General features: G+C 44.6%; 1 protein-coding gene across 3 annotated transcripts in view; it reads right to left on the bottom strand.

Annotated features, from left to right (window-relative positions):
* bcas3 (BCAS3 microtubule associated cell migration factor) overlaps positions 1 to 14,580 on the bottom strand; it is a 1,023,442-nt gene extending 1,008,862 nt beyond the window's left edge. For 2 of the 3 annotated variants that reach the window (XM_085964689.1, XM_085964691.1), the window contains exon 1: positions 14,165 to 14,580. The gene's annotated coding sequence lies outside the window, so the exon portion shown is untranslated. The remainder of the gene's footprint in view (positions 1 to 14,164) is intronic. The other variant, XM_085964690.1, reaches the window with a different exon arrangement.
* Between the last annotated feature and the right edge of the window lie 2,172 nt (positions 14,581 to 16,752).

Genomic DNA, 16,752 nt, shown 5'->3' with positions numbered 1-16,752 from the left:
TTTACAACTTCCAAAAAAAATATATTCCACTGAGAAGAAAAGGGTGTAAAAGAAAAGACAGCCATCCGTGGCTAAGTAAAGAAATTAAGGATAGTATTCGAATAAAAACAAGGGCATATAAGGTAGCCAAATCTAGTGGGAGGATAGAGGATTGGGAAAACTTTAAAAGACAGCAAAAAATAACAAAAAGATTGATTAAGAAAGGGAAGATAGATTATGAAAGTAAATTAGCAAAAAATATAAAAACAGATAGTAAGAGTTTTTATAGTTATATAAAAAGAAAAAGGGTGGCTAAAGTAAATGTTGGTCCCTTAGAGGATGAGACCGGGAAATTAATGGTGGGAAATATGGAGATGGCAAAAACACTGAATGAATATTTTATATCAGTCTTTACAGTAGAAGACACTAAGAATATCCCAACACTGGACAAACAGGGGGCTAAAGGGGGGGGGGGAGGAGCTAAACACGATCAAAATCACTAAGGAAGTGGTACTCGGTAAAATAATGGGACTCAAGGCGGATAAATCACCTGGACCTGATGGCTTACATCCTAGGGTCTTGAGGGAAGTGGCGGTAGGGATTGTGGATGCATTGGTAATAATTTTCCAAAACTCCCTGGACTCAGCAAAGGTCCCGGCAGACTGGAAAACTGCTAATGTAACACCCTTATTTAAAAAGGGCAGTAGACAGAAGGCTGGAAACTATAGACCGGTTAGCCTAACATCTGTGGTAGGTAAAATTTTGGAGTCCATTATTAAGGAGACAGTAACAGGACATTTGGATAATCATAATTTAATAGGACAAAGTCAGCATGGTTTTATGAAGGGGAAGTCATGTTTGACAAATTTGCTGGAGTTCTTTGAGGAAGTAACATATAGGGTGGATAAAGGGGAACCAGTGGACGTAGTGTATTTGGACTTCCAAAAGGCATTTGACAAGGTGCCACACAAAAGATTATTGCTTAAGATAAAAAATCACGGGATTGGGGGTAATATTCTGGCATGGATAGAGGATTGGCTATCTAACAGAAGGCAGAGAGTTGGGATAAATGGTTCATTCTCAGACTGGCAATCAGTAACTAGTGGTGTTCCGCAAGGGTCAGTGCTGGGTCCCCAACTCTTTACAATCTATATTAACGATTTGGAGGAGGGGACCGAGTGTAACATATCAAAGTTTGCAGATGATACTAAGATGGGAGGGAAAGTAGTGAGTGAGGAGGACATAAAAAACCTGCAAGGGGACATAGACAGGCTAAGTAAGTGGGCAGAGATTTGGCAGATGGAATACAATACTGGAAAGTGTGAGGTTATGCACTTTGGCAGGAAAAATCATAGAGCAAGTTATTATCTTAATGGCAAGAAACTGGAAAGTACTGAAGTACAAAGGGATCTGGGGGTCCTGGTGCACGAAACTCAAAAGGTTAGTATGCAGGTGCAGCAAGTGATTAAGAAGGCCAATGGAATGTTGGCTTTCATTGCTAAGGGGATAGAATATAAAAATAGGGAGGTATTGCTTCAGTTGTACAAGGTATTGGTGAGACCGCACCTGGAATACTGCATACAGTTTTGGTGTCCATACTTAAGAAAGGACATACTTGCTCTCGAGTCAGTACAAAGAAGGTTCATTCTGTTAATCCCAGGGATGAGGGATGGACATATGAGGAGAGGTTGAGTAGATTGGGACTCTACTCATTGGAGTTCAGAAGAATGAGAGGCGATCTTATTGAAACATATAAGATTGTGAAGGGGTTGGATCGGGTGGATGCGGGGAGGATGTTCCTGATGATGGGTGAAACTGGAACTAGGGGGCATAGTCTTAGAATAAGGAGCTGCTCTTTCAAAACTGAGATGAGGAGGAACTACTTCACTCAGAGGGTGGTAGGTCCATGGAATATGCTGCCCCAAAAAGCTGTAGAAGCTACATCATTACATAAATTTAAAACAGAAATAGACAGTTTCCTAGAAGGGAATTAAGGGTTACGGGGAGCGGGCAGGAATTTGGACATGAGTCTAGGTTCGGATCGGTCATGGCCCTGTGGGTAGTGGAGCGGGCCCAGGGGCCGTGTAGCCTGATCCTGCTCCTATTTCGTGTGTCTAATTCTGTTAGATTCAGGAGATGGTTCTGTGATAGTGGATTGGCGGTTAGGATCAGATCAGCCATGATCTTATTGAATGGCGGAGCAGGCTCGAGGGGTCGATTGGCCTACTCCTGCTCCTATTTCTTATGTTCTTATGACTTCATGGTGCAGTGGATTAGATAACTGGTCTTTCACCATTGGGACATGCGTTCAAATCCTCAGATTTAACTTTCAGTAGGATCAAAGTCCTCATGCTGTATAGTAAAAATAAATATATTTCACAAGAGATAATATCTACAACTGTTCAAGGTTAAGATTAGGCTGCACATTATTGTGAAATCTATTGCCAATACAAGAGATTCTTTTAAAGCTAAGACCCACAAATGAAGCATCACATTGATTGCAGTGTGTCAAATCATTCAAACGCATGAAATAAGCCAACAAACCACTCACTTACAAGCTATCTGCAAATATTATGTTTGTTATTCTGGCCAGTTTTAACTCTTCAATTAGTTGTGCTGAGATACTGAAATCCATATAAAACTAAATAACCCAAGAACAGATTTTATGTGCTTTCCAGTCCCAACACTACACTTCTATTATTTCTGTGGAACAGATTTGCGCATCATTCAACCAACTGTGCACAGCAGGTCCAAAGACCATCAACATGCATTTATATGGCACCTTTAATGTAGATAAATATCCCAAGGCGCTTCACGGAGGCGGAAGGAAAACAGGCGCCAAGCCACAGGAGGAGAGGCTGCAGGTGACCAAAAGCTTGGTCACAGAGATAGGTTCTAAGGGTGGTGGAACAGCAGGGCAGTTCAGAGAGGGAATTCCAGGCAGTTGAAGGCAAGGACAATGGTGGGGCAAAGGGAAGGGAAGATGTACAAGAGGCCCGAGTTAGAGGAGTAGGCTGTTCAGGGATTGGGGGTCAACGACTGGCGGACGTTACAGAGATAGGGAGGGGAGAGGCAATGGAAGGATTTAAACATAAGGATGAGAATTTCAAATTTCAGGTGGAGGACTGGGAACCAATGCAGTCAGGGGGGAAAGGAGGGATGTACAAGCATGATTTGATGTTACAAAGTATTTACAGCACAGAAACAGGCCATTCGGCCCAACAGGTCAATGCTAGTGTTTGTGCTCCACACGAGCCTCCTCCCACCTTTGTTCATCCAACCCCATCAACATATCCTCCTATTCCTTTCTCCTTCATGTGCTTACCTAGCTTCCCCTTAAATGCATCGATGCTATTTGCATCAACTACTCCTTGTGGTAGAGAGTTCCACATTCTAACCACTCTCTGGATAAAGGAGTTTCTCCTGAATTCCTTATTGGATTTGTTAGTGACTATCTTATGTTTATGGCCCCTAGTTCTGGTCTCACTCACAAATGGAAACAAAATCTCTACGTCTACCCTACAGGCAGCGGAGGTTTGGATGATCTGAAGTTTATGGAAGGTGGATGGTGGCAGGCCGGCCAGGAGAGCATGGAATAATTGAGTCTGGAGGTGGCAAAGATATGGCTGAGGGTTTTGATGATAGATGGGCTGAGGCGGGGCAGAGGCAGGAGATGTTACAGAGCTGGAAGTAGGCATTCTTTGAGATGGAGGGGGATATGAGGTTGGAAGCTCAGCTTAGGGTCGAACAGGATAGCGAGGCTGCGAAAAGTTTGGGTCAGCTCGTGACAGTGGTCAAGGATATAGTTCATGGTGGAAGCTGAAGATTTTGACAGAAGCAGCTGGAGATGGACAGACAACCAAGAGATAACAAATAGGTTGGATTAGACACGTAAGGAAGCACCCAAATATTAGAACTGGTTGTTGCAGGACTTGAAACTAAAATAGTTTTGCTCAACCAAGGCCAGTATGTTCAGCACAAGTAATGTCAGCGGGAGTGTCCGAGGCACCAGCAAACGTCCCCCAAAGCCACTATCTATGTGCACTGCATTGGCCCAGGTTTTGCGGTGGTAATAGCGGCGAAACTGTCAGCATTCGTCGTCATTACACCTCTGAAAGCGGAGCAACTTCTGGAATCAGCGCACGCGCAGATAAACACGAAGATCCAGAAGTTGCTATCAGTCATTCCTTGCTCCTGCACAGGTTCCACTGTGGAACTCCCCGGAGCCAGCAATCAATTCAAATCACAGTTCCGGACAAAAGCTTTCCCTATTATGCTGCTATGGAATATCGTTGTTAATCACAACACCCCCCCCCCCCCCACAAAAAAAAAAGTTAAGCCTTGTTCAAAGAGGTGCAACTGGATTTTTAACAGTGTATTGACTGCTGAACAACTGTTCTGGCCCTGAAAAATTATTATATTTGCGGAATGTCAAATTTTTCCATTAATATGATGGGAATTACATGGCTTTTAATATAATTTTTTTTTAAAGTTTATTTGTGATATTTCAGCTTCTACCTTAATCATATGTGGATGTCCCAATCTTTATTTCGCTCTCGGTAAAAATGAGGGAATAAGTTGTGTTCCAGTTGAGAGTTTGTTTCAATTACATAGGTTAGAGAGGACCAGGGATCACAAATTTAAGTTGTATAAGGCCAGAGCTAGGTTAAATGTCAGGAGGTGGTTCTTTTCCCAGAGAATAGTGGACCACGGGAACAGGCTGCCGTCTCGTGCGGTGGACACTGATTCGCTGAATTTCTTCAAGCGAGAGCTGGACCTGTTTCTGGCTGGGGCAGAGATCACCTCTTACAGAAGGTAGGTTCTGCAGGGTCAGAGTGGTCTCCTGGACTAGTTTTGATCGCCTAGATGGGTCGGAGAGGAATTTCCCAGATTTTTTTCCCCCAAATTGGCCTGGGTTTTTAACTGTTCTTTTTGCCTCTCCCAGGAGTTCCCATGGTTTGGGGTGGGGTGGAGAGGGTATATTGTGATACACAAGGTATCACAATTGTGTGGGGCAGGCTGCATGGAGCAGAGGGTCTTTACCTGTCCGTCAGAGTTCGTATGTAAAATTTATAAAAAGTAAATTATAATCGGTGCATTTTACTTCCAGGTTTGCTGTCTGTGAGAATTCTTCAATGTGACTGGCTGCTTGATGACATCACTGTTGCTGAACGCTGGAGATTCGCTTGATTTGGCGCCAGATTCCAACTAAGGTCGTGAGAGCTGAAATTCATGCCACAAAGATCTCTAGATCTGAAGGTCAGCGGTAAGCTCCTTCGCTTCGCTGCTGACTGCAAATTCCGGGCCATTATGTTCCCACATATAGGGTTCTTGTACAGGGTCCAACATATACCATCATATGCATAAACGGCACAATCATTTTCATTATTTTTTACCGTGGCAAACCAACAGTGTTTATGCTGGCCCTGTAACCTTAATTCTGAATTCCATTGTTACTGTTCAATTATTTTTTGTCCGCCACAATTTCAGCAGAGAAAAAAAAATAGACAAAAATATATATGAAATGGCACAGTCTGTTTATGCTGATATAAGGGAATTAAGGGTTATGGGGAGCGGGCAGGGAAGTGGGCGTGAGTCTAGGTTTGGATCAGCCATGATCCTATTGAATGGCGGAGCAGGCCCGAAGGGCCGTATGGCCTACTCCTGCTCCTACTTCTTATGTGCCAATATATAACACCAGAGAGGGGGACTTGTCTTTAGTACCCCACTCACGAGTTCCTGATCTCAGTCACTTTGCTGTAGAGAGGCAGCACGAGACAACCCCGGATCATCTTTGCACCTCTCCCAGTGGCCAAATCAAAACAGGAAGATGGTCACCCATCTTCTCAGTTGCAGTGCGTGGCCAAGCAAGATCAAGAATTAAGGAGGTTGAAAATTGGAAAAATAAAGACAAGACAGTAATTATTCTGCTCGTATATTTAAATGCCTCTCTGTCATGGTCCTTTCCTCTTATCTGATCATAATAAAGGAGAAGACTTTCAGCACAATGTGTGTGTGTCACTAGGACCTGAAATTACAAACACAACAAATTCCTCCTTCTGCTTCTGCCCAATCACCCAGGGCCTGATAATCTACATCCTAGGGTACTTAAGGAAGTGGCCATAGAAATAGTAGATGCATTGGTCATCTTCCAAAATTCTATAGATTCTGGAACAGTTCCTATGGATTGGAGGGTAGCTAATGTAACCCCACTATTCAAAAAAGGTGGTAGAGAGAAAATGGGGAATTACAGACCGGTAAGCCTGACATCGGTAGTGGGGAAAATGCTAGAGTCCATTATAAAAGATGTAATAGCAGAGCACTTGGAAAACAGTGACAGGATCGGACAAAGTCAACATGGATTTACAAAAGGTAAATCATGCTTGACTAATCTACTGGAATTATTTGAGGATGTAACTGGTAAAATAGATAAGGGAGAACCAGTGGATGTGGTGTATTTGGACTTTCAAAAGGCTTTCGATAAGGTCCCGCATAAGAGATTAGCGTGTAAAGTTAAGGCACATGGGATTGGGGGCAAGGTATTGACTTGGATAGAGAACTGGTTGGCAGACAGAAAGCAAAGAGTTGGAATAAACGGGTCTTTTTCCAAGTGGCAAGCAGTGACTAGTGGGGTACCGCAGAGATCGGTCCTGGGACCCCAGCTATTCACAATATATATTAATGATCTAGACGAGGGAACTAGATGTAATATCTCCCAAGTTTGCAGATGACACAAAGCTGGGTGGGCGTGTGTGCTGTGAGGAGGATGCAGAGAAACTACAGGACGATTTGGACAGGTTGGGTGATTGGGCAGAAGCATGGCAGATGCAATATAACGTGGATAAATGCGAGGTTATCCACTTTGGTGTCAAAAACAGGAAGGCAGATTATTATCTGAATGGCAATAGATTGGGAGAAGGGGAAGTGCAACGAGACCTGGGTGTCCTTGTGCACCAGTCGCTGAAGGTAAGCATGCAGGTGCAGCAGGCGGTTAAGAAGGCAAATGGTATGTTGGCCTTCGTAGCGAGAGGGTTTGAGTACAGGAACAAGGATGTCTTGCTGCAGTTGTACAGGGCCTTGGTGAGACCACACCTTGAGTATTGTGTGCAGTTTTGGTCGCCTTATCTGAGGAAGGATGTTCTTGCCATGGAGGGAGTGCAGCGAAGATTCACCAGGCTGATACCTGGGATGGCAGGAATGACGTATGAGGAGAGATTGGGTCGATTGGGCTTATACCCGCTGGAGTTTAGAAGAGTGAGAGGGGATTTCACTGAAACTTATAAAATTCTAACAGGACTAGACAGACTAGATGCAGGAAGGATGTTCCCGATGGTCGGGGAGTCCAGAACCAGGGGTCACAGTCTAAGGATAAGGGGTAAGCCATTTAGGACAGAGATGAGGAGGAATTTCTTCACCCAGAGAGTGGTGAACCTGTGGAATTCTCTGCCAAAGAAGACAGTAGAGGCCAATTCATTAAATAGATTCAAGAAGGAGTTGGATATATTTCTTAAGGCTAAAGGGCTCAAGGGATATGGAGAGAAGGCAGGAACGGGATACTGAATTTGGATGATCAGCCATGATCTCATTGAATGGCGGAGCAGGCTCGAGGGGCCGAATGGCCTACTCCTGCTCCTATCTTCTATGTTTCTTGTTTATGAGTCCAGGCCAGAGACGCTTCCTAACAGATAGAGGATAGGGGAATAACTGGATCAGGGTGTGTAGATGTAACTGGCAATAACTGGATCAGGGTGTGTAGATGTAACTGGCAATAACTGGATCAGGGTGTGTAGATGTAATTGGGAATAACTGGATCAGGGTGTGTAGATGTAACTGGCAATAACTGGATCAGGGTGTGTAGATGTAACTGGCAATAACTGGATCAGGGTGTGTAGATGTAATTGGGAATAACTGGATCAGGGTGTGTAGATGTAATTGGGAATAACTGGATCAAGGTATGTAGATGTAATTGGGAATAACTGGATCAGGGTGTGTAGATGTAACTGGATCAAGGTGTGTAGATGTAACTGGGAATAACTGGATCAAGATGTGTAGATGTAATTGGGAATAACTGGATCAGGATGTGTAGATGTAATTGGGAATAACTGGATCAGGGTGTGTAGATGTAATTGGGAATAACTGGATCAGGGTGTGTAGATGTAATTGGCAATAACTGGGTCAGGATGTGTAGATGTAATTGGGAATAACTGGATCAGGGTGTGTAGATGTAATTGGGAATAACTGGATCAGGGTGTGTAGATGTAATTGGCAATAACTGGATCAGGATGTGTAGATGTAATTGGGAATAAGTGGATCAATGTGTGTAGATGTAATTGGGAATAACTGGATCAGGGTGTGTTGACTTAATTGAGTCTCAATTGTAAAGCTATACATTCTTATATACTTTGATTTTATATTAATATAGTTAAACTTGCAGCAGTTTAGAAAGCTGAGAACTAGAGTGAATTAGGCAATAGAGGTTTCTTTGCAGTGCAAAACTGAGGCACTACAGTGTCACCATTGGCAGGAGAGTGTAATCACAGCGTGACAAGTTTACATAGGCACTTTCCGTTATAAATATAGACATAGGAATTTATAATGGAAAGTTACATAGATAGATAGACAGACAGACAGACAGACAATGTAACAATTTCAATATGTCAACTCTCAACAATTAAACAAAAACAACCTGAATTAATTAACAACCTGAATCTTGAAATTAGTGCCAGGCCATTTAGGGGGGAAATCGAGAAGCAGATTTTCACACAAAGGGTAGTAGAAATCTAGAATTCTCTCCCCCAAAAGGCTGTTGTTGCTGGGACAAGTGGAGCTTTCAAGACTGAGATTGATAGATTTTTGTTAGGTAAGGGTATCAAGCAATATGGAGCTAAGGCGGGTAAATGGAGTTGAGGTAAAGATCCGCCATGATCTAACTGAATGGTGGAGCAGGCTCGAGGGGCTGAATGGCCTACTCCTCTTCCTATGTTAATATCTGTATATAGCCACAAGGACAACGACAGCCAAAAAGAACCAAATTCTTTATGGAACCTATTAGTTCCCATGCTACTGGCAGCATCATCTGTGGAATAACGTAAGTCAGAATTAAACAGTGCGAGTTACAAGCTTGGATTTATAACCTTTGCTTAGTTTCCACGGGTGTGTGGATGGATGCAGAAGGACTTTATCTTTTGTGGTTTTGCCTGTGGCTGGTTGCCTTGTTCAATATCCGAAGTGGCTTGGTTAGAATTCACAATAGAGTATAGTTCACATGGTCTGCGAACAGAACTGACTTGATGGGATGAAAAACCCTTTCTCATACTTATCTCAGCCCCATCAAGCTAGTTAGAGATTTGTAACATTATGCAAGATATCTTTGCTCTCTACATCTGGATAGAATTCATCTCTGCAATCCGCACTTTTGTCAGAAGACAACGAGTTTACCATCATTCTGTACTGCATTACCAGCTATCCAATGTAGGGCTGCACTTGGCATGTCCCATGTTTACCATGCATGATTAGCAACACTAGGATAATCAATTCACTATGACCACAGATGGTAATAATTCAAAATGCAAAAGAAGTGTATCTTCTATATATTATCCACAATAAGACAGTCAATAAATTATTACAAACAAATACAAGGTTGCCTAACAGGTGGATGTATGGCCACAATTCCCATTCCCAGTTATTCAGATAAGGACCCAAAACAGACTCAAATACAGGGGGACGGGAAGAGACAATACATAAGAACATAAGAAATAGAAGCAGGAGTCGGCCATTTGGCCATTAAAGCCTGCTCCGCCATTCAACAAGATCATGGCTGATCTTCTACCTCAACTCCACCTTCCCGCACTATCCCCATATTCCTTAATTCCCTTCGTTCCCAAAAATTTATCGACCTCTGTCTTGAATATACTCAACGACTGAGCATCCACAGCTCTCTGGGGTGGAGAATTCCAAAGATTCACAACCCTTTGAGTGAAGAAATTTCTCCTCATCTCAGTCCGAAATGACCTACCCCTTATTCTGTGACTGTGACCCCGTGTTCTAGATTCCCCAGCCAGGGGAAACATTTCCCAGCATTAAGCATTTTATATGTTTCAATTAGATCACCTTGAAGGAATATAGGTCTAGTCTACTCAATCTCTCCTCATAGGGCAATACCCTCATCCCAGGAACCAGTCTAGTGAACTGTCACTGCATGCCCCCTAAGGCAAGTATGACTTCCTTTAGGTAAGGAGACCAGACTGTACACAGTACTCCAGGTGTGGCCTCACCAATTCCCTGTATAATTGTAGTAAGACTTCTTTACTCTTATACTCTAATCCCTTTGTAACAAAAGTTAACATACCATTTTCTTTCCTAATTGCTTGCTGTACCTGCATGTTAACTTTCTGTGATTCATGTACAAGTACACCCAGGTCCCCCATTTCCCAATCATTCACCATTCAAAATATATTCTGCTTTTTTGTTTTTCCTACCAAAGTGGATAACTTTACAATTCCCCACATTGTATTCCATTTGCCATGTTCTTTCCCACTCAGTCAACCTGTCTATATCTCTCTGCAGCCTCTTTGCGTCCTCCTCACAGCTTACTTTCCCACCTCACTTTGTATCATCAGCAAATTTGGATACGTTACACTCAATCCCTTCATCTAAGTCATTAATATAGATTGTAAATAGCTGAGGCCCAAGCACTGATCCTTGCGGTACCTCACCAGTTACAGCCTGCCAACCTGAAAAAGTCCCATTTATTCCTACTCTCTGTTTTCTGTCCATTAACCAATCCTCAATCCATGCTAATATATTACCCCCAATACCATGAGTCCTAATTTTGTGTAATAACCTCTTGTGTGGCACCTTATTGAATGTTTTTTGAAAATCCAAATACACTACCTCCAGTGGTTCCTTTATCTACCCTGGTAGGTACATCCTCAAAAAATTCTTAATAAATTTGTCAAAAACGATTTCCCTTTCATAAAACCATGCCGACTCTGCCTAATTTCTAAGTGCCCTGTTACCACGTCCGTAATAATAGATTCTAGCATTTTGCCTACTAATGATGTCAGGCGAACTGGCCTATAGGTCCCTGTTTTTTCTCTTCCTCCTTTCTTAAATAGTGGGGTTATGTTTGCTACTTTCCAATCCTTGGGGACTGTTCTAGAATCTAGGGAATTCTGGAAGATTAATAGCAGTGTATCCACTATCTCTGCAGCTACCTCTTTTAAAACCCTAGAATGCAGGTCGTCAGGTCCAGGGGATTTGTCGCCACTTAGTCCCATTCATTTCTCCAGTACTATGTCTTTACTTATACTTATTTCTTTAAGTTCCTCATTCTCTCTAGACCCTTGGTTCCCCATTATTTCCGGAATGTTTTTTGTGTCTTCTACCATGAAGACAGATACAATGGGCTGGATTTTCATTGAGGAGGCGGGTAGGAGGCAGGACTACAACTTTCGGGGTTGTAGTCCCGCCTCCATCGAGTTCTAGCCAACCCACGCGATTTTGACTTGATTGACCTTGTTGAGCCCACCCAGCGAGCTCAGCAGGCCAATTAAGGGCCACCCGGCAACAGGTGATGTCACAGATTGATATTTCATCTGTCAAGACCTTTTGACAGATGAAATATCAGCGTTCGACAGCTGTTGTCAAACACTGACAATCTGTACTCCAAGTTAATTCCTTCCTCTCAGGATGATTTAGAGATCTCCCCGGAACAGAAAGCTGAATGCTACAATTTTTGACAGATCGCGGCCATTCTACTTTCTGTGACGGTGAGATGAGGGACTCCCAAGACCTGAAGGCAGGAGGCTGTAAAGGTAAGTACATGCAAGTAAAACTTCTTTAAACACTTTACACACACCAAACACACTTACCTCTGCACTCGTGCACCCATCACTCACCTGAACACCGGATATCTCGACCCCTCCAAGCCCTTCGTCCCGACAGCCTGCCTTGCTAACTTGGTGTGGTTTGGAGCCGTCGGGAATCCCACACTTCACCAATGAAAATAGGGATTAGGCTAAAAAAGTGCCTGTTAACTACCTGTTAACAGGCAGTTAATTGGCACTAATCCCCTTCCCGCCTCGGGGAGGTGGGTCCCAGTGTGGGTCGGGTACCCGCCTCCTTTGAAACTGGCATGGAGGCGGGTTGGGGGCGGGATGGGTTCGTGCCCCCTGATTTCGGGATTTTAACCCCCCACACGCCTCCAATCCCACCTCAACGGCCCAATGAAAATCCTGCCCAAAGTATTTGTTTAATGTCTCTGCCATTTCCTTACTGCCGATTATAATTTCTCCTGTCTCTGCCTCTAATGGGCCCACGTTTACCTTAACTAATCTCTTCCTATTTACATACCTATGGAAACGTTTACAATCTGTTTTTATGTCTCTTGCTAATTTACTCTCATATTCTTTTTTCTCTTTCCTTATCAATTTTTTGGTCCTCCTTTGCTAAATTCGAAAATCCTCCCAATCCTCAGGCTTACTACTTGTTTTAGCAACATTATAAACCTCTTCCTTTGATCTAATACTATCTTTAACTTCTCTTGTTAGCCACGGTTAGACCACTTTTCCTGTGGGGTTTTTATGCCTTAAAGGAATGTATATTTGTTGTAAATTATGTATTAATTCTTTAAATGCTAGCCATTGCTTGTCTACCGTCATACCTTTTAACGAAGTTTCCCAATCTACCTTAGCCAACTCGCCCCTCATACCAACGTAGTTTGCTTTGTTTAGATTGAAGGCCCTGGTTTCAAATTTAACTAAATTACAATAGCAACTCCACTCCAAAAGTACTTCATTAACTGTAAAGCTCTTTTAAGGCGTCCGGTGGTCGTGAAAGTCACTATATAAATGCAAGTCTTTTTCTTTTTCAATATAAAATTCTATCATATTAGGGTCACTCTTCCCTAAAGGCCCCTTTACTACAAGGTTATAAATGAACCCGTTCTCATTGCACAATTCTAGATCTGAAATAGCCTGTTTCCTAGTTGGTTCCTCAACATACTGATCTACAAAACTATCTTGTATACATTCCAATAGATCACGATCAGCATGTCAGTCGTGGTAGCACGTTCGCCTCTCAGTCAGGACGTTGTGAGTTTGAGCCCCACTCCAGAGACTTGAGCACAAAATCCAGGCTGATGCTCCAGTGCAGTACTGAGGGAGTGCTGCACTGTCAGAGGTGCTGTCTTTCGGATGAGACGTGAAGCCGAGGACCCGTCTGCCCTCTCAGGTAGACGTAAAAGATCTCACGGCCACTATTCGAAGAAAGTTCTCCCCGGTATCCTGGCCAATATTTAACCCTCAACCAAACATCACTAAAAACAGATTATCTGGTCATTTATCTCATTGCTGATTGTGGGAGCTTGCTGTGCAAAAATGGCAGTTGTGTTACATTTCAACAGCGCTTTGGGACATCCTGAGGTGGTGACAGAAAAAAGAAAAAAGACTTGCATTTATGTAATGCCTTTCACAACCTCAGGACGTCCCAAAGCGCTTTACAGCCAATGAAGTACTTTTTGAAATGGAGTCACTGTTGTAATGCAAGAAACGCAGCAGCCAATTTGCGCACAGCAAGATTCCACAAACAGCAATGTGATAATGACCAGTTAATCTGTTTTTGTGATGTTGATTGAGGGATAAATATTGGCCAGGACACCAGGGAGAACTCCCCAGCTCTTCTTCCAAATAGTGCCGTGGGATCTTTTCCGTCCACCCGAGAGGGTAGACGGGGCCTCGGTTTAACGTCTCATCTGAAAGACGGCACTTCAGACAGTGCAGCGCTCCCTCAGCACCGCGCTGAAGCTTCTCCCTGGATTTTGTGCTCAAGTCTCTGGAGTGGGACTCAAGCCCACAACCTTCTAACTCCGAGGCGAGAGAGAGAGTGCTACCCACTGGCTGACAGGCGCTATATAAATGCAACTTCTCACATGGAAAGACAGCAAGGTGCCAGAGGAGCCAGTTTTTGTTGTGATGTCCTGATTTGCAGTGTAGGAGTGTCCTGACCCCAGGTAGGCACTAGGCTGAGCTTCGCAGTGTGGACACTGAGCAGCCCAGCAGAGTAAGAGGAGCCATCATTGGGAGCCCCTCACAGAGGGGCAGCCTGCTTTCCCTCCCTTTGCTAGGAGTTTCTCTGGACAACCCACTCTTCCAAATATTAATGGAGATTAAAATCTGATACAAACCCCGTCGCTTCCTCACTGTCTCCACTCTGTAGACGTTGACAACAACTGAACAGGCAAAGGAGATGGGGAGAGACAAAACAAGGCGGGCCTCGTTTGATTGACATCCGTGACAGCCAATCCAGGCCAGGATCGACCCATCGCCCGCCCACCAGCACATGCCAATCACACGCTTCAGCCAATCGGCGCGCGGTGGTGCGGGACTTCCGCTCGCCGCCTTCACAAACTGAGGCCTAGATTTAAAGTGGAACGGCGTTCAGTTTATTTGCCAAAAGGTTAGAATTTCAGTCACTTTCTGTCAGTGATCGATATTAAATGGGACATTATGTCACCGCCAAACGCAGAGGGTAAATTACAGGCAACGGTGGGTACTTTTTTCCTGCGCGGGCAGTCCGACCGTTCGGCGAGAGATGACTCTACGTTTTGTTTACATGCAGTTCTCGCGAGTCTTGGGTGAAATCTCGCATGCCCCAAACTGTCAATCACCGGCTTCTGGGCGGGGCCAGTGCTCACACACGGGCAGCTGGGCCACGCCCACTGTCAATCACCAGGAGTGGCAGGTGTCCTGGCCCCGCCCAGTACCACATATGTTGTCAGTCGTGTGCCAGAACTGAGGGGGTGCCGCACTGTCAGAGGTGCCATCTTTCGGATGAGGTATTAAACCGAGGGCCCGTCTGCTCTCTCAGGTGGACAACAACAACAACTTGTATTTATATAGCGCTTTTAACGGAGTAAATCTTCCCAAGGCGCTGCACAGGAGTATTGTAAGACAAAAAATTTGACACTGAGCCACATAAAGATAAATTAGGGCAGGTGACCAAACGCTGCCTCCACAAGATCCTGCAAATCCATTGGCAGGATAGGCGCACCAACGTCAGTGTTCTTGCTCAGGCCAACATCCCCAGCATCGAAGCTTTGACCACGCTCGATCAGCTCCGATGGACAGGTCACATTGTCCGCATGCCCGATACGAGACTCCCAAAACAAGCGCGCTACTCGGAGCTCCGGCACGGCAAGAGAGCCCCAGGTGGGCAGAGGAAACGCTTCAAGGACACTCTCAAAGCCTCCTTGAAAAAGTGTAACATCCCCACCGACACCTGGGAATCCCTGGCCCAAGACCGCACAAAGTGGAGGAGAAGCATCCGGGAAGGCGCCGAACACCTCGAGTCTCTTCGCCGGGAGCAAGCGGAAGCCAAGCGCAGGCAGCACAAGGAGCGCACATCAACCCTAGCACCCCACCCACCCACCCCTTCAACCACCATCTGCCCCACCTGTGAGAGAGACTGTAGGTCCCGCATTGGACTCATCAGTCACCTGAGAACTCATTTTTAATGTGGAAGCAAGTCATCCTCGGTTCCGAGGCACTGCCTAAGAAGAGAAGGTCAAAGAAATAGGTTTTAAGGAGCATCTTAAAGGAGGAAAGAGAGGTAGCGAGGCGGACAGGTTTAGGCAGGGAATTCCAGAGCTTAGGGCCTAGACAACAGAAGGCACGGCCGCCAATGGTTGAGCGATTATAATCAGGGATGCTCAAGAGGGCAGAATTAGAGGAGCGCAGATATCTCGGGGAGTTGTGGGGCTGAAGATTACAGAGATAGAGATAGGGAGGGGGCGAGGCCATGGAGGGATTTGAAAACGAGGATGAGAATTTTGAAATCGAGGCGCGGCTTAACCGGGAGCCAATGTAGGCCAATGATGTAAAAGACCCCATGGCCTCTATTTCGAAGAAGAGCAGGGGAGTTCTCCCCGGTGCCCTGGCTAATATTTATCTCTCGATCAACATCACTAAAAAAACAGATGGTCGGGTCATTATCACGTTGCTGTTTGTGGGAGCTTGCTGTGCACAAATTGGCTGCCGTGTTTCCTACATTACAACAGTGACTACACTTCAAAAAAATACTTAATTGGCTGCAATGCGCTTTGGGACATCTGGCAGTCGTGAAAGGCGCTATATAAATGCAAGTCTTTCTTTGTTGGCAGCGGTGCCACTCCCACTGTCAATCACCAGGAGTGGCCGGTGTCCTGGCCCTGCCCACATTGCTCATTAGTGAGAGCTCTGTTTTTGATTTATCAGAACAAGAGGACCAAAAGAGTCATAGGAACAGGAGGAGGCCATTCAGCCCCTTTAGCCTGTCCCACCTTTCAGTGAGATCATGGCTGATCTGAATCTTAACTCCATTGACCCGCCTTGGTTCTGTGACCCTTAATACCCTGTCTAACAAAAATCTATCCGTCTCAGTGTTAACATTTTCAATTGACTCCCCACCAGCCTTTTTGGGGGAGGGAGTTCCAGATTTCCAGGACCCTTTGTATGAAGAAGTGCTTCCCGACATCACCCCTGAACGGCCTGGCTCTAATTTTAAGGTTCTGCCCCCTTGTTCTGGACTCCCCCCACCAGAGGAAATAGTTTCTAGCTACCATATCAACTCCTTTAATCATCTTAAACACCTTGATTAGATCACCCCTTAATTTTCTAAACTCGAGGGAATACAAGCCCAGTCTACACAGCCTGTCCTCATAATGTAATCCTGTTAGCCCCCGCGATTGTTCTGGTGTATCTCCACTGCACCCCCTCCAAGACAAATACATGTTAA

This window comes from Somniosus microcephalus, chromosome 22 (assembly GCF_052327205.1).
Source record: "Somniosus microcephalus isolate GS21.2 chromosome 22, FLI_Smic_1.0, whole genome shotgun sequence".
NCBI lineage: Eukaryota > Metazoa > Chordata > Chondrichthyes > Squaliformes > Somniosidae > Somniosus > Somniosus microcephalus.
The sequence above is the reverse complement of the archived record's forward strand: the minus strand, read 5'-3'. Positions and strand labels throughout refer to the sequence as shown.